Genomic DNA, 19,361 nt, shown 5'->3' on the forward strand with positions numbered 1-19,361 from the left:
AATTAATATAGGCAAGGAATTGCTAAGGGTATCTTTATTTGCTGATGATTTACTCTTGTATGTCAGCAATCCAAAAGATACCATTGACATAGTCTTAGAACTTTTAAAGGATTATGGCAATGTCTCAGGGTACAAAACTAACTTGGCAAAATCAAAGGTAATCTGGCTGAAAAGGAGTAACAAACAGCAAACCTACGAATTTATTGAATCCAATGCCTTGGAATATCTGGGCTTGAAACTCTCTGCTAACCCAGATGACTGGTATCGCGATAATATTCTTTCAGTCCTCCAAGAAACTATGATAAAATTAAGAAGCTGGGCAGCGTTACCGGTTTCAATCTCGGGTAAAGTTAATCTTTATAAAATGTTCATAGTTCCAAAAATTTTGTACCCATGTAGAATGCTTCCCTTGCTTATAAAAAAAATGGATTTATGGCGCTTTAATCGGGCACTGAGATATTTTCTTTGGAGTGGGAGAAAACCTAGAATAAAATTGGAAATACTATACCAACCATATATGGGAGGGGGGTTATCACTTCCCAACCTGGAATGGTATAATTTAGCAACACTAATAAGATTTCCAATTGATTGGCTTTTTCAGTCATTTAAATTATCCAATAGGTATTTAGAAGAACACATATGTGCCCCTTATTCCATGGGCTTTCTATTACATGCAACAAATAAGATTTTGGGCAATACAATTGCTAACCACCCCTTACTTAAGGACATCTTAAAAGCATGGAGGATTACCATGAAGCTGTTTGGACACCCTACAGCGGTCTCTAAATGGCTACCTATTCAAGGAAACTGGCACTTTCCATTAGGTAACTCAGTTAACCCTTTTAGTCTATGGTCACCTACCAAAGCTCTTACGGTTGCAGAGTTCTATGATTTTAAGGCTAGAAAATTTCATAACTTTGCTGAATTTCAAAATATCTTTCCGGCAGCACAGAAGAAACATATGTTTTACTTCTTGCAAGCTATAGACTATATACGAAAGCTACTGTATCTGTTTCCCCAGACTTTCCAAGATCACCCATTAATGGATCATCTTAAAAGGGAAAAGTGTTCCTTGTCTTCTATATATAAAATTTTAAGATCGGCAGAGACAGAAAAATATATAGTACGGGCAAGGACATATTGGGGAAAGGTAGTAAGTTTGACGGACCCTATAGATCAACTAGAGAACAGTTTAAGGACAGCGTTAACCATCTCTCCCTCAACTTATCTAAGAGAAACGCAGTTTAAGATCATCAATAGAGATTACCTCACCCCGCGGCGGGTAGCTAAGTGGAATTGTAATGTTAAAATTTTTTGTATTAAGTGCCATTTAAACGATCCAGACTTGGGACACCTACTGTGGGAATGCCCGAAAGTAAATCAATTTTGGCATAAGGTAGCCTATCTTCTTTCCCAAACGACAAACATTGAAGTGAGGCTCTCAATAAATTCTATAATACTACTGAACCCCTGTATTTCATGGGGGAATAAAAAGAGATTCATTCTAACTGCGATACTTAACCTCAGAAAACTTATTTTTGACAACTGGTGCAAACCACGAGCTCCATCGATTAAAGAAGCAAAAAATCTTCTTTCTGATAGTGCAATAATAGCAGCTTATGACTATAGGCTGGAAAGGAAGAAAGATAATTTATATTTAAAGGTTTGGAAAGACTTTATTCTAAACCAGGGTAGAGACTTTATTGCTAAAATAGAAGGTATCATCAACATTCAAATATAGTGAGTATGCCCCGAGTTGGAGGTCTAAATGGATAGGATTGGATGGGGCGGTGAGAAGGGAGGAGATTATGTTAACTTCATTTTTTTTTTTTTTTTTTTTTTCTGTTTGTCTTTTTCTTGTTTCTTTCGTCTTTTTTTCTTTTTCTTTCTTTGTTTGTTTCCTTTTTCATCCTGGACTCTCTCTATGAAAGATGTTTGAATATTGTAATATAACACTATACAAGATAATGGACTCTTAAGTGGCCCAGTTGGGCATAACAGACTCTCAATACCCCCCCCCCCACTTCTAGATTGTTAACATGTATGTAAATTTTCGACAAATGTAACTGGATACATGTGAATATCCTACTTGCAATGTTTATACTGCCATTGTACTCTATATTTTTCCAAGATTATAATAAAAAAAAAAAAATTTAAAAAAAAAAAAAAAAAAAAGCTGAATAGGGAAATAATATGAGAGTGCACGAGGCTCATCCCCTAAGCTGTCCCAGGACAGACATACTAATATGCTGCTTACAAATCCTTTACAATGGGAGATGGCTACTGAGAAACTTTTGAGGTAAAATATCTTTCTTTTTTACATAGAGATGTTCAGGAGATATTTTCTAGTCAGCTTTTTACAGCTATAGTGCATCACTTTCAAGTGTTTAAACATTTGGGTATTATGGCTGATTCATTGGCTGATTGGAACAGCCAATAGAATGCAAGCTCAATCCTATTGGCTGATTGCATCAGCCAATAGGATTTTTCCTACCTTAATTCCGATTGGCTGATAGAATCCTATCAGCCAATCGGAATTCAAGGGACACCACCTTGGATGATGTTATTTAAAGGAACCTTCATTCTTCAGTTGGATGTTGTTGGAAGAGGATGCTCCGCATTGACTGGCTTTAAGACGGGCCCGCTCCGCTCCGCATGGATGAAGATAGAAGATGCCGCCTGGATGAAGACGTCTGCCCCTCTGGAGGTCCTCTTCTGCCCGGGTCGGATGAAGACTTCTGGCCGTCTGGAGGTCCACTTCTGCCCGGTTGGGTGAAGACATCTCAAGGAAGGGTGATCTTCAAGGGGGTAGTGTTAGGTTTTATTAAGGGGGGATTGGGTGGGTTTTAGGGTAGGGTTGGGTGTGTGGGTGGTGGGTTTTAATGTTGGGGGGTATTGTATTTTTTTAAAGGTAAAAGAGCTGATTACTTTGGGGCAATGCCCCGCAAAAGGCCCTTTTGAGGGCTATTTGTAATTTAGTATAGTGTAGGGATTTTTATTATTTTGGGGGGCTTTTTTATTTTATTAGGGGGATTAGATTAGGTGTAATTAGTTTAAAAAACTTTAATTTAGTGTGGGGGGGTTTCGTACTTTAGTTTATTTAATATAATTGTAGTTAATTGTAGTTAATGTAGGAAATTATTTTAATTATAGTGTAGTGTTAGGTGTAATTGTAATTTAGGTTAGGATTTATTTTACAGGTATATTTGTATTTATTTTAACTAGGAAGTTATTAAATAGTTAATAACTATTTAATAACTATTGTACCTAGTTAAAATAAATACAAAGTTGCCTGTAAAATAAAAATAAACCCTAAGCTAGATACAATGTAACTATTAGTTATATTGTAGCTATCTTAGGGTTTATTTTATAGGTAAGAATTTAGTTTTAAATAGGAATAATTTATTTAATTTTAGTTATTTTATTTAGATTTATTTAAATTAGATTTAAGTTAGGGGGGTGTTAGGGTTAGGGTTAGAGTTAGGTTTAGAGGTTAATAACTTTATTATAGTGGCGGCGACTTTGTGGGCGGCAGATTAGGGGTTAATAAGTGTAGGTAGGTTGCGCCGACATTGGGGGTGGCAGATTAGAGGTTAATAAATATAATGTAGGTGTCGGCGATGTTGGGGGCAGCAGATTAGGGGTTCATAAGTATAATGTAGGTGGCGGCGGTGTCCGGAGCGGCAGATTAGAGGTTAATAATATTATGCAGGTGTCAGCGATGTCGGGGGCGGCAGATTAGGGGTTAATAAGTGTAAGATTGGGGGTGTTTAGACTCGGGGTTCATGTTAGGGTTTTACGTGTAGACATACATTTTCTTTCCCCATAGGAATCAATGGGGCTGCGTTAGGAGCTGAACGCTGCTTTTTTGCAGGTGTTAGGTTTTTTTTTCAGCTGATTCTGCCCCATTGTTTTCTATGGGGAAATCGTGCACGAGTACGTTTAGCCAGCTCACTGCTACCGTAAGCAGCGCTGGAATTGAGGTGAGATGTGGAGCTAAATTTTGCTCTTCGCTCACTTTTTAGAGACTAACGCCGGGTTGAAAAAAACTGTAATACCAGCGTTGTTTGTAGGTGAGCGGTGAGCATAAACTAAGCGTTAGCACCGCACCCCTGTTAACGCAAAACTCGTAATCTCTGTGAAAGTGTGTAGAGTTAGTTGCTGTATAAATGGACTCTGTGTCAGATATATTTCTAAATCACCTGGATTTGAGGGGGCACAGCATTCCATTTGGGTGGGCATTACCCCCCAATGCCCCCACTTGGAGCCGACCCTGCTGCCTTCAAGGGCCAAGAAATTAGCATATGATCCTACCTAGGACAAAGAAAACAAAGCAAAATTGATGATAAAAGTAAATTGGAAGGTTGTTTAAAATGACATGCCCTATCTGAATCATGAAACTTTATTTTTGACTAGACTGTCCCTTTAAGCTGCATCACTTTCAAGTGATTTAGCATATGAGTATTAGTTTAACATATGCCTTTCAAATTACAATACCCCAGTGAATCTATTAAGCTAGTAAATAAATAAATAAATAAAACCTTCTTTACATTTATGAGTATTATAATATTGTGTAAGTTTCCATGGAAACAGGCAAGGATTTTAAATGTATTACCTAATCTCTTTTTGTAGCAAAACTTGCACATTAAAAAATATTTTAAAGGTAAAATGTAAGCTTAAATAGCAAATATCTTAATAAAAAAGACATTTATAGATTAATAAAAAAACAATGTGCAGTTATTATGTACACAATTCTTAATAATCAAGTTTTTCAAGTAATCAATCATCTGTCATGCTTAAAGAGACAGTAAATTAATATTTGTAAAGCACAGCAAATTTATGTTGTTTGTTTATACAAGCGCTTACATTCATGTTGCAAAAATGTAGGTTCTTATAGGTTTATATTCTGAAACATAGCCGGACACCCGTATAAACATTATTTTCCCTTCTGAAAAGGTGGACCATACAGCCAATAAGATGCAGTATCTGTGCTGAAAGTAATCTGAGCATGCTCCTGCACTCTGTTTTAACTGGTCAAGCTTTGGTCTGAAGGGATGAACAGGTCAGAACTAGAACAGCTAAAGCAAAGTAGTGCATACTGATTATTTGCAATGGGGTGAGCAGTACATTATCTGTATTAGGCTGTATTTCCTTAAAGAGGCAGTAAACTCAAACTTCTACTTTCATGAGAGAGTGCAATTTTAAACAACTTTCCAATTTACTTCTATTATCAAATTTGCTCCATTATTTTGGTTTTCTATTTTTTAGACTAAACCTAGGTAAGCTGATAGGAGCTTAAAGGGACATGAAACCCAACATTTTTCTTTCATGATTCAGATAGAGAATACAATTTTAAACAACTTTCCAATTTACTTCTATTGTTTAATTTGCTTCCTTCTCTTGTTATCCTTTGCTGAAAGGTTTATGTAGGAAAGCTCAGGAGCAGCAGAGAACCTAGGTTCTAGCTGTTGATTGGTGGCTGCATATATATATATCGATTGTCATTGGCTCACCCATGTGTTCAGTTAGAAACCAGTAGTGCATTGTGGTTCTTTCAACAAATGATACCAAGAGAATGAAACAAATTAGATAATAGAAGTAAATTAGAAAGTTGTTTAAAATTGTATTCTCTATCTAAATCATAAAAGAAAAAATGTGGGTTTCATGACCCTTTAACCCTTTAATGACCACAGCACTTTTCCATTTTCTGTCCGTTTGGGACCAAGGCTATTTTTACATTTTTGTGGTGTTTGTGTTTAGCTGTAATTTTCCTCTTACTCATTTACTGTACTCACACATATTATATACCGTTTTTCTCGCCACTAAATGGACTTTCTAAAGATAACATTTATTTAATCATATCTTATAATTTACTATAAAACATTTTATAAAATATGAGGAAAAAATGGAAAAAAACACACTTTTTCTTACTTTAACCCCCAAAATCTGTTACTCATCTACAACCACCAAAAAACACCCATGCTAAATAGTTTCTAAATTTTGTCCTGAGTTTAGAAATACCCAAATGTTTAAATGTTCTTTGCTTTTTTTGCAAGTTATAGGGCTAATAAATACAAGTAGCACTTTGCTATTTCCAAACCACTTTTTTTCAAAATTAGCGCTAGTTACATTGTAACACTGATATCTTTCAGGAATCCCTGAATATCCCTTGACATGTTTATATTTTTTTTTAGAAGACAACACAAAGTATTGATCTTGGCCTATTTTGGTATATTTAATGCCACCATTTCACCGCCAAATGCGATCAAATAAAAAAAACTTTAAATTTTTCACAATTTTAGGTTTCTCACTGAAATCATTTACAAACAGCTTGTGCAATTATGGCATAAATGGTTGTAAATTCTTCTCTGGGATCCCCTTTGTTCAGAAATAGCAGACATATATGGCTTTGGCGTTGCTTTTTGATAATTAGAAGGCCGCTAAATGCCACTGTGCACCACACGTGTATTATGCCTAGCAGTGAAGGGGTTAATAAGGGAGCATGTAGGGAGCTTTTTGGGGTAATTTTAGCTTTAGTGTAGGGTAGTAGACAACCCCAAGTATTGATCTAGGCCCATTTCGGTATATTTCATGCCACCATTTCACCGCCAAATGCGATCAAATTAAAAAAAAACGTTACATTTTTCACAATTTTAGGTTTCTCACTGAAATCATTTACAAACAGCTTGTGCAATTATGGCACAAATGGTTGTACATGCTTCTCTGAGATCCTCTTTGTTCAGAAATAGCATACATATATGACTTTGGCGTTGCTTTCTGGTAATTAGAAGGCCGCTAAATGCTGCTGCGCATCACACGTGTATTATGGCTAGCAGTAAAGGGGTTAAATAAGTAGTTTGTAGGGAGCTTGCAGGGTTAATTTTAGCTTTAGTGTAGAGATCAGCCTCCCAACTGACACATCAGACCCCCTGATCCCTCCCAAACAGCTCCCTTCCCTCCCCCACCCCACAATTGTCCCCGCCATCTTAAGTACTGGCAGAAAGTCTGCCAGTACTAAAATAAGTTTTTTTAATTTAAAAAAAAAAAAAAAATTAAGCATATTTACATATGCTGCAGTGTAGCATCCCCCCTTAGCCCCCAACCTCCCTGATCCCCCCCAAAACAGCTCTCTAACCCTCCCCATCTGCCTTATTGGGGGCCATCTTGGGTACTGACAGCTGTCTGCCAGTACCCAGTTTGACAAAAAAAAGGGCTTTTTTTGTTTGTTTGTTTTTTTCTGTAGTGTAGCTTCCCCCCCCCGACAAACCCCCACCACCTCACTGATCGTTTTTTTTTTTACTTATATTGCATTTTTTAAACACCCGCTCCCTCTCCGTGCACGTACCCGCCCCCGCCCTCCCGTGCACGTGCGCGCGTCCGTGCGCGCCCCCGGTCATCCCCGCCCACGATCCCGCCCCCCTCCACATGATCAGGGCCATCGATGGCCGCCACCCACCTCCCAAGTCTGCTCCCACCCACCAACGAGGAAAGCGCCCAATCTCCGGTGCAGAGAGGGCCACAGAGTGGCTCTCTCTGCATCGGATGGCTACCAAAGGTTATTGCAGGATGCCTTCATATCGAGGCATCACTGCAATAACCGGAAAGCAGCTGGAAGCGAGCAGGATCGCTTCCAGCTGCTTTCCACACCGAGGACGTGCAGGGTACGTCCTCAGGCGTTAACTGCCTTTTTTTTGAGGACGTACCCTGCACGTCCTCGGTCGTTAAGGGGTTAAGAGTGGGCATGTGTCTATAGAAGTCTATGGCTATAAACAATGTTGCAAACACTGCTGCCAGATGGCCTAAAGGGACAGCCTAGACAACATTAAACTGTCATGATTCAGATAGGGTATGCAATTTTAAAGAACTTTCCAATTTACTTTTATCATTAAATTTGTTCATTTGGTATTCTTTGTTGAAAGCTAAACCTAGGTAGGCTCATGTACTAATTTCTAAGCCCTTAAAGGCCGCATCTAATCTAAGTGCATTTTGAATGTTTTTCAAAAGAAGCAAAATAAAGGAGCAGTCTGCATCACCACACCAAAAAACTGTTTAAAATTGCTGTGGATGCCTTAAACTGATGCTATAATATAAGTGACGGACTTTTATTATGCCCAACCATAGGTACATTTCTGCTTATAATCTGCTTGGCTCAAAATGTTGCAGTAGAGGAAAAGGGAGCAGTTAATTTTAGCTTACTAAACTAATGTCAACTTGCAGTTCTGGGGCTCCCCACATCTCCCAGCCTGTATAAGTGTTTTTTACAGACAATTCTGTCAATATGACTGCCTGTGTCACCTCGGAGCACACAGAATGTGTGACCCCCACCTCTAGGGTTGCCACCTGTCCCTTAAAATACAGAACACTTATAAGTTACACATGCTGCAGGGAGGAATATGAATAGTGCTGATCAGAAGCACAATACATGTTCCTCCCTGCACACCCTGAAGCATGTGTAACTCATAAGTGTCCAGGAAAACATGGCTGAGGTGGCAACCCTACCCACCTCCCATGTTGTCATCTCATGGGTGGCTTTTCTAGGGTGTCTCTTCCTTAAACATTCATGAGGAGATTAAATGACTAATAGTAGAATTCTCCTAATGGGGCAGACTGAGCTTGTGTAAAGTGTCTTTAGACAGGACAGATTTAAAAAAAAAAACTATATATATTGACATGATAAGCTTCTACTGTAGATTCCCTTATGAGCTTTATATATTTTATTTTAAACTAGCCCTCATCCCCCTACCCCTGAAAATAAACTCTAGTTTACTGACATATTTCAATGCCATTTTTTTTCCTTTAGTTTTTTTGACCAAAAATCTTGTGGGGCGCTGCTCCACTGTCCCTATGCATAAGCCTCCTCTATTTTCTGTTATGCTGAGTTAAATTATGAGCAGAAATCTTAATTTCCATGTCAGTGAAACTATATCAGCCTGAATTTTAACCTGGAACAGAATCTGATAAGTTGTGGTAAAAGTGAGATACTGCTGATTTTCACCCTCAAACTTTTTTGGGAGTGGGACACTTTGTTCTAAGAAAGCCAGTAATTCAGGTTGCTGTAGCCATATGTATGTTGATTGACTGCAGAAACTAATGATGCCACAAAAGAAGAACCATCAATAGCATGTGTCTGAGCTTGTAACCATTATACTTTTTGTAACAAGTTCATTTGTGAAGCTTGGAGTTTTTGTATATAATGAGTTAATGTTATAATTTGCTGAGAAAGAGTTCTGATAATGCTTTTCATCTCCACTAAATCCATCTCTACGGCTTGGTTATTATGTAAAGGTACAAAGGAGTTATCTTTATAATTTACTGGATTCACGTGTGCAGGAGATCAACTGGAATTAGTAGTCTAGAACAAACTGAGGAGCTGGAGTAGTTATCAGGAACCAGGGCTCAATATCAGAAGAGTAGAATAGTAGTCAGTAGAAGAGTATTCAGGTCACAGGTAAACATCATGAACCAATAAATCAATCCATAGCCAGGTCATAAAGCACATGAGGAACCAGAAGAATACTGCAAAACATAGATCAAAGGGTCAGCAGCCAGGTATTCAATTAGGAAGTCAAGACAACAAAGGGTCAGGAAAGAAGCAAAGTCCAGGAAACAAGCCAATGTCACAACAGAAAGGGAAGTTAGGAATAAACATTCTTGAAATAAAAAATCATTCGCAGTGTGATTTTATAATATCTTGCTCCCCTTTTGTCACATTCAGTTCACAAATAGCACCATATTTAGTTTAGACTTCACTGCCTGCGATATATTTAGGTACAGTACAATTTTGGTGTACGCTTGGTCATAAATCATAAATCACCCGCTGTTATATGACAAATAACGTCACTTGGCATAGAACTGTCTTTAGCGCATCTCAGGGCTTTCATATCTCTATTATCCTTACCCCTCTTAGTGCTAGCTGGGCACAGGAAGAATGCTTTTGGACCTTCTAGCATTTTCTGTGTCATGTAAATTGGTGTACTTTAATGCCAATACATCAATTTAGTCTGGGATTCCATATGATATGCCAATGTTGAACTGTGTTCTAAGGGGCATATTACCGCAGATAATTCTAGTTACTGACTTTAACTAGAAGTCAAAATTAGCCAATATGATGTAAGCAGCTTTCATCCTATTGGCTGATTTGAATTTGTCAGCCAATAGGAATGCAAGAGTAACTTATATAAAAGGGGTACCTTGCATTCATTCTTCAGTGTGCAGCTAGAGACCTCATGAAGAGGACCTCAGTGTCGCCGATGAATTCCGCCTCCACCACCGGGATGAAGATAGAAGATGGATCCACGGCCGGTATGAAGATTGAAGAAGATGGTCCTGCGAGGTTAATACGTTTATTTAGTGTTAGCGATGTGGGGGAGGTGGTTTAGAGATTAATAGGTTTATTTAGTGTTCGCGATGTGTGGGGATGGCAGTTTAGAGGTTAATAGGTTTATTTAGTGTTGGTGATGTGGGGGGGGGACGGTTTAGAGGTTAATAGGTTTATTCAGTGTTGGCTATGTGGGGGGGCGGCAGTTTAGGGGTTAATAGGTTTATTTAGTGTTGGCGATGTCGGGGGGGACAGCGGTTTAGGGGTGATTAGGTTTATTTAGTGTTGGCGATGTCGGGGACGGCGGTTTAGGGGTCAATAGGTTTATTTAGTGTTGGCGATGTAGGGGGATTGTGGTTTAGGGGTTAATAGATTTATTTAGTGTTGGCGATGTGGGGGGATGGCGGTTTAGAGAGATTAAAAGGTTTATTTAATGTTGCCGATGTGGGGGGGCGGCAGTTTAGGGGTTATTAAACTAAGGGTTTATGTTATGTTAGGTTTTTTTAAAACTTTCTTTTCTCCATAGACTTCAATGGGGAATGCAAATATGCATTCTCCAACATTTTTTCTCCATTGATCGATATAGTCTGAACTTGGTTTGTGTGCGGTATGCGGGTTACCGCACCATAACGCACGCAAAAAGAACGTTTGATTGACACTTGTAATGGCGGCGCAATGCAAATAGCAGTACGGCCGCATTGCGCAAGGTGTGTATGCAACAAGTTTACCACACAACTTGTAATCGAGGTCTATGTGCAGGACATAAGAATGTAAAATATGTGTAACGTGCATCAGGGTTCGGGATTTAGGTCTAACACGGTCGGGTTAGCGCACATGAAGAATTATAACTTAAATGTGAGTTATTGAAATATTAAATAAAATAAAAAAAATTACTAATTATTAGAGTTAAATAATGTTTGCCTACAAACCCACAATTTTTAAATGTTAGTATTCTTTTTTAACCATTTTATCATTTTGCTAAATATTATTAATGACCTCTCCTATTTGCTTTTTTGAACATGCATTCAAGAAAGTAAATTAAAATAGAAAATTGTGAGAATAGAAAAGAGAAATGGCAAGATTTAAAGTGAGATAACAAAAATCTGTTTCTGGGCAGCACATTTATGCAGATGTAACGATAATGTGGCATCTGTTCATATAGCTGCGGTTCACCATGTGACTTCTTGTATATTTATCAGCAAAAAAACTGTCATTCCCTTGCTTACATGAGTGCCACCAAATTCATGAAAATGAAAAGTGCCAGAGGGAAGCCTGGGACACGGAGTGACAAGAGACAGTCAAACAACAGCTGAGAAGGGGGAAGGCTGATAAAACAAGAGTAGGTGGAAGATTCAAAAAAGAAGAACGGCAGCTTAGTGTGAAATGATTGTGAGCATTATCCTTTCAAAAAAATATAGAAAAAAACATTTAAATATTAAGATTGCTTAGCAATGTCATTAAAAATAATTTTCCATTTTAAAGGAAAAATGAATTACTGTTATTTATCTTTATCTACAGACATTGCGATCTTTATGTTTTCTGGAAAAAAAATTATTTTGAAATACAGAAATGTGGACATTTGTTGCCCTTATGTGTTTCTTGTGATTTTGTATGAGTTATTTAAATCTAGTGTGTTTGTATTTTATGCAGTTTGGCAAATAAAGGTACAAGGGAAAACCAACAAAAAAGCGAAAGATTATAAATAAAGATATTTTGCTAACTCTTGTGAACCCCAACTTCATCTTTGTAGTAAATGAACTAACCCCTTGAAGTATTAGTCACCCAAGTTTATTTGTGTAATAAGCAGTCTAGGCTGAAACAAACTCCACATGCATTAGTATTACAGTAATAAACAGTGTCTGATTAACCCACCAAACCTCTGAAACACACCCACCAGAGAACTTATGTTTTACAGCCATAATAAGGTGTAACACCAGTAATAACCCGGTACCCTCAGATGTCTTTACGATTTCTATGGCACCCAGGTTTCACCCAACTAATAAGGCATAAGACCAAAATAAGTTATATGGGTTGAAGTTACACCCACAGTACTCAGGACTGTTGTTTGATAATGATTGATGAATTCTGCAACAAAAGAAAGGGGAGTGAAAGAGAGCAAAAAAGGGAGGATAGAGAGAGCCAAAAAGAGGGAGATAGACAGCAAAGAGAGGGGAGAGAGAGCACAAGAAAGGGGGAGAGAGACAGCACAAGAGGTGGGATAGAGAGAGCAAAAGAGAGGGAGAGAGACAGCAAAATAGAGGAAGAGAGACAGCAAAAGAGAGGGGGAGACAGCTAAAAATAGGGAAGAGACAGCAAAAGAGAGGGGGAGAGAGCAAAAGAAAGGGGAGATAGAGCAAAAGATAGGAAAGGAGAGAGAGCAAAAGAGAGGGAGAGAGAAAGCATATGAGAGGGGGGAGAAATAGAGCATAAGAGAGGGTGAGAGAGAGAGCAAAAGAGAGGGGGAAGAGAGCATAAGAGAGGGAGGAGAGAGAGCAAAATAGAGGGGGAGAGAAGGAGCTAAAGAGAGGGAGAGAAACATTAAAAGAGAAGGGGGAGAGACAGCAAAAGAAAGCGGAGAGAGAGCGAGCAAAATAGGGGGATAGGGAGAGCAAAAGAGGGGGAATAGAAAGAGCAAAAGAGAGGGAGAGAGAGAGCAAAGGTGGGGATAGAGAGAGCAAAAGAGAGAGAGACAGCAAAAGAGAGGGAGAGAGAGAGCAAAAGAAAGGGGAGCAAAAGAGGGGGGATAGAGAGAGCAAAAGAGAGGGAGGGAGACAGAAAAAGAGTGGGAAAGAGACAGCAAAAGAGAGGGAGAGAGAAAGCAAAAGAGGGGAGGGAGAGAGAGCAAAAGAGAGGGGAGAGAGAGCAAAAGAGTGGGGGGAGAGATAGAGCAAACGAGAGGGGGAGAGGGAGCAAAAGACAGGGGGGAGAGAGAGAGAGTAAAAGAAAGGGGTAGAGAGAGAGAGAGCAAAAGAGGGGGGATAGAGAGAGCAAAAGAGAGAGATACAGCAAAAAAGAGAGGGGGAGAGAAAGAGAGCAAAAAGAAAGGGGAGAGAAAGAGAGCAAAAGAGGGGGGATAGAGAGAGCAAAAGAGAGGGAGGGAGACAGCAAGAAAGAGGGAGAGAGACAGCAAAAGAGAGGGAGAGAGACAGCAAAAGAGAGGAGAGAGATTGAGCAAAAGAGAGGGGAGAGAGCGCAAAAGAGGGGGGAGAGAGAGAGCAAAAGAGAGGGGGGAAAAGAAAGGGGGGGGAGAGAGAGAGAGTAAAAGAAAGGGGGAGAGAGAGAGCAAAAGAGAGCGAGAGAGAGACAGCAAAAATGAGGGGGGAGAGAGCAAAAGAGAGGTGGAGATAGAGTTTAAAGGGGAGAGAGAGAAAGAGAGCAAAAGAGAGGGGGGGAGAGAGAGCAAAAGAGTTGGGGAAGAGAAAGCAAAAGAGAGGGGGAAAAGAGAGCAAGGGGTGGGACCGCTGTACAGCAAAAATGGCCCTTGTACACAGGCTTTAAGACTAGTTCCAAAATATTTTACTTTATAAACAAAACATATATCAGTTCAATGTTTTTTTGTTTTTTTTTACATTTTGAAAGAAATTCTAATCAATATTTATTAAATTAGAAAACTAATTTTTAAATGCAAAAATACTATAACAGCAAAATCTAGTTAAACACCCAAATAATGAATAAAAAACTATACAAGGATACAGCAACATTTTCACAAAACTTTTCATGAAAGCAAAGATTAGGTTAAAAAATAAAGTAAAATGTGGCTGGTAATTAATTCAATATTTATAATGGGTGATTTGAATACAAATTTTCTCGATGTATCCTTTTTAATTAAGGACCTTTGCATTATTTTGATTCCTTTTATAATTAAAAAAACTGCCAAACACTTAATTGCGTTTCATTGTGAGCGTTATGCTTACCTTTTTATTAAACAAAAAATAAATGGTTTATGAATATGTAGCCTGCGCATGCTTAAGAAATTTAATATAACCAAAATTCCATGCAAAAAGTCAAGAAAAAAAACTATCCAAAAAGGTAAAAATTAGATTTGTATTAGTCCAAAGTGTAGAGTTTGAAATGTCCAAAAACAAATTATCCCCATGCAAGGCATAGGCTGCTTTTTAATTTATTTTTAGTGGTACAAATAAAAAACAAAAATATGTTATCAAAATTATTTGGAATGGGTTTAAATTTGAAAACTACACACACAAAAAAACATGCAATGTTGGAAATTGATAGAGGCTGGATCTTTTCTAGTGTCTCATTAGTGGGTTTTACTGGCATTAAAATATGTAGTTGTACCTAATATGTGAAATCTCGCACATCAAATAAGAACTGCCAGCATGCGGCATTACTTAATATTCTATTTCCCCAGTGGAATATTTCATTCTTGTAGTCATGTCTCACCATTTCATAGTTAACAAGGCTGCCTCATTTTTTATTTCAAGCTTTATTTCTGCATATGGTAGAGTGGATGGTTTTATAAACTTAGTTTTTTTTCTTTTAATTCATTTTTTTCTGGACATTTATGAAGGCGTAGTTGGGATGCTGGTATCTTAATAGGGAAAGCGCACTGTAAAATTGGTTTTCTTTAACGTGTTTTCAATTACTTATTATACCAGCTGCAGAGCTTAAAATGTATAATTCATTATTCATTTAGGTGTATTTTTGCATATAAAATAGCTTTTTCTTCTAACTGAACCCATTAACCAATACAGGGCCAGATTACAAGTGGAGCACTATTTAACGCTCCTGCTTGAGCGTTAACTGCACTAGAAGTATGCTTTGCATTGGTTTGCTCGTTGGGTTGAACTTATAAAGTTATCGCTGGGGTGCTAACCCAACACGCGCGAAAAAAGCCAAACTTACAATATTGCGCGCACGATAACCCAATCCCCTATAGAAGTCAGTAGGAAAAAACCTAACACCCTAGACGCACAGAAAAACGATCGCATATTCTCAAGTGCGCTAACCCAACATGTAAATATGAATATTTAACATTCCAGTGTTCTTCACATAGCAGAATGTTCTCTTTCTTCTTAAATACATATTTATACATATATCTGATGTTTTATGGTACAATATATAGCTATACCTTTATATATAGATGATTATAATTATAGGTATAGATATATACAGATATAGGAATATATATTTTGCCTATGTGCAGAACATTGGAATGTAAAATATTTACAGTAAATACATGTTTAAAACCTTTATCAAAGGGAAATATTACTTATATGCTAAATCACTTGAAAGCATAACTGTAAAAAGCTGACAGGAAAATATCACCTGAGCATCTCTATGAAAAAAAGGAAGATATTTTACCTCACAATTTCCTCAGCTCACCAGAAGAAGTGCTGTGTAAAATGGAAAGAATGGAAAGAAATGAAGAGCAGCCAATCAGCAGTGGTCATGAACTCTTTTTCTGTGATCTCATGAGATTTCACTTAACTCTCGTAAGATTTCATAGTAAACTTAGTTAAACTGAATAGGGAAATAACATGAGTGTGCGTGAGGCACACTCCCTTGCAGGTCCCAGGACTAGGCTACTGATTTGCTGCTTAAAATGCTTTACAATGGGATGTGGCTACTGAGGAACTTTTGAGGTAAAATATCTTTCTTTTTTACATAGAGATGTTCAGGTGATATTTTCTAGTCAGCTGTTTACAGCTATGCTGCATCACTTTCAAGTGTTTCCACATTTGGGTATCATGGCCCTTTAAATATGAATATTGCATAAATATGATTTTTCATGTTTTCATCTACTTAACTTCAAAGGGCTCCAATGCACACACACACACACATGCACACACATATATATATATATTTATATGTGTGCCATATAGATAACATTGTGCTCACGCCCGTGGAGTTACTTATGAGAAGGCACTGAGTGGCTAAAATGCAAGTATGTCAAAAGAACTAAAATAAGGGGGCAGTCTGCAGAGGCTTAGATACAAGTTAATCACAGAGGTAAAAAGTATATTAATATAACAGTGCTGGTTATGCAAAACTGGGTAATTAGTAATAAAGGGATTATCTATATTTTTAAACAATAAAAATTCTGGAGCAGACTGTCCCTTTAAGAGATGCGGGCTACATCAACTATAATAAATTCAAACTCTTCCAAAAATAGAGACCAAAAATAGAGGGTGCTGATTATAAATATATATATATATATATATATATATATATATATATATATATATATATATATATATATATATATATATATATATATACTGTATGTATATATATACAGGGAGTGCAGAATTATTAGGCAAATGAGTATTTTGACCATATCATCCTCTTTATGCATGTTGTCTTACTCCAAGCTGTATAGGCTCGAAAGCCTACTACCAATTAAGCATATTAGGTGAAGTGCATCTCTGTAATGAGAAGGGGTGTGGTCTAATAACATCAACACCCTATATCAGGTGTGCATAATTATTAGGCAACTTCCTTTCCTTTGGCTAAATGGGTCAAAAGAAGGACTTGACAGGCTCAGAAAATTCAAAAATAGTGAGATATCTTGCAGAGGGATGCAGCACTCTTAAAATTGCAAAGCTTCTGAAGTGTGATCATCGAACAATCAAGCGTTTCATTCAAAATAGTCAACAGGGTCGCAAGAAGCATGTGGAAAAACCAAGGCGCAAAATAACTGCCCATGAACTGAGAAATGTCAAGCGTGCAGCTGCCAAGATGCCACTTGCCACCAGTTTGGCCATATTTCAGAGCTGCAACATCACTGGAGTGCCCAAAAGCACAAGGTGTGCAGTACTCAGAGACATGGCCAAGGTAAGAAAGGCTGAAAGACGACCACCACTGAACAAGACACACAAGCTGAAACATCAAGACTGGGCCAAGAAATATCTCAAGACTGATTTTTCTAAGGTTTTATGGACTGATGAAATGAGAGTGAGTCTTGATGGGCCAGATGGATGGGCCCGTGGCTGGATTGGTAAAGGGCAGAGAGCTCCATTCCGACTCAGACACCAGCAAGGTGGAGGTGGATAACTGGTTTGGGCTGGTATCATCAAAGATGAGCTTGTGGGGCCTTTTCGGGTTGAGGATGGAGTCAAGCTCAACTCCCAGTCCTACTGCCAGTTTCTGGAAGACACCTTCTTCAAGCAGTGGTACAGGAAGAAGTCTGCATCCTTCAAGTAAAACATGATTTTCATGCAGGACAATGCTCCATCACACGCGTCCAAGTACTCCACAGCGTGGCTGGCAAGAAAGGGTATAAAAGAAGAAAATCTAATGACATGGCCTCCTTGTTCACCTGATCTGAACCCCATTGAGAACCTGTGGTCCATCATCAAATGTGAGATTTACAAGGAGGGAAAACAGTACACCTCTCTGAACAGTGTCTGGGAGGCTGTGGTTGCTGCTGCACGCAATGTTGATGGTGAACAGATCAAAACACTGACAGAATCCATGGATGGCAGGCTTTTGAGTGTCCTTGCAAAGAAAGGTGGCTATATTGGTCACTGATTTGTTTTTGTTTTGTTTTTGAATGTCAGAAATGTATATTTGTGAATGTTGAGATGTTATATTGGTTTCACTGGTAAAAATAAATTATTGAAATGGGTATATATTTGCTTTTTGTTAAGTTGCCTAATAATTATGCACAGTAATAGTCACCTGCACACACAGATATCCCCCTAAAATAGCTATAACTAAAAACAAACTAAAAACTACTTACAAAACTATTCAGCTTTGATATTAATGAGTTTTTTGGGTTCATTGAGAACATGGTTGTTGTTCAATAATAAAATTAATCCTCAAAAATACAACTTGCCTAATAATTCTGCACTCCCTGTATATATATATATATATATATATATATATATATATATATATATATATATTTATATACTGTATGTATATATATATATATATATATATATAAAATATATTGAGAATAGTAATGTAATATAAGAATATAAAATAAAAATATAAAATAACAATGTATCTCTCTATGTGCAAATAATGTTCAAAACTAAACACTCATATGTAAGTGAAAATATCAATAATTGACAGTGGATAGAATAATAATCAAAAGTCCATAAATCAGCTCCTCTTCTTGTGGATTGGGCTCGCTTGGAAAAATTTGATGAGGAAAACAAAGAAGAGTGCCTCATGGTTAGGGATGGGCGAATGTGTAAATTTCTGAATTCGAATGTTAGAACGAATCTTATTACCGAAATTCGAATTATAAATCCGAATGTTGATAAGAACGAATATTCTTAAAAATTCTATAATCGAATGCTATTTACAGTTTTCGAATGTAACTTTCAAATTCGAATGTTTATAATTATATCGAATGTCCACATTCGAAATTTTGAATTTAACATTCTATTTAACAAATACTAGTCAGAAGTTAAATAGTTCATGTGGTAGGGCGGGAATCTAGTAAATTAATACATAATAGATACAAATATATAATTTTGAATGTTTCTATATAGAATATTGCATAATTCGAATATTAGATTTAAAGAAAGCGTTAGAAATACTATTACAAATATCAATTCGAATTTTTCGAAACTAATATTTTCGAATGCAATTGTAAAATTCGAAACCGAACATTTGAAAATCGAATGTTAGAATGTTATGTAAACATTCGAAATTCGATTTGAACGAACGAATGTGTTAAAATACGTTTCATTTTTCGAATGTTGCGAAACATTCGCCCATCCCTACTCATGGTGTAGAAATCAAAGGTCTGCAGAAAATCTGATGACAGTGTAAATACTCACAAAAGTATTGCACTATATGCAAGTGATTTAATCTGTTTTTATTGCCATACTTTGTATTTTATTATTACATTTTTTAGTAGTATCTGCCTTGTACTACTTTGGCTTCTACATTGTTATTGGAAACATTGGAACCTAGGAAGCACAGCAAACCATCCTGGGAGACCAAACAAATCTAGTCAGCTGGTGACTACAATACCCAGCCTGCCTTTACAGCACTACCTGACAGTGCTCTCTCACATGTGAGTACCACATTTATACCAAACAAGTCTAGTCAGCTGGTGACTACA

Source organism: Bombina bombina, chromosome 3 (assembly GCF_027579735.1).
Source record: "Bombina bombina isolate aBomBom1 chromosome 3, aBomBom1.pri, whole genome shotgun sequence".
Taxonomy (NCBI): Eukaryota; Metazoa; Chordata; class Amphibia; order Anura; family Bombinatoridae; genus Bombina; species Bombina bombina.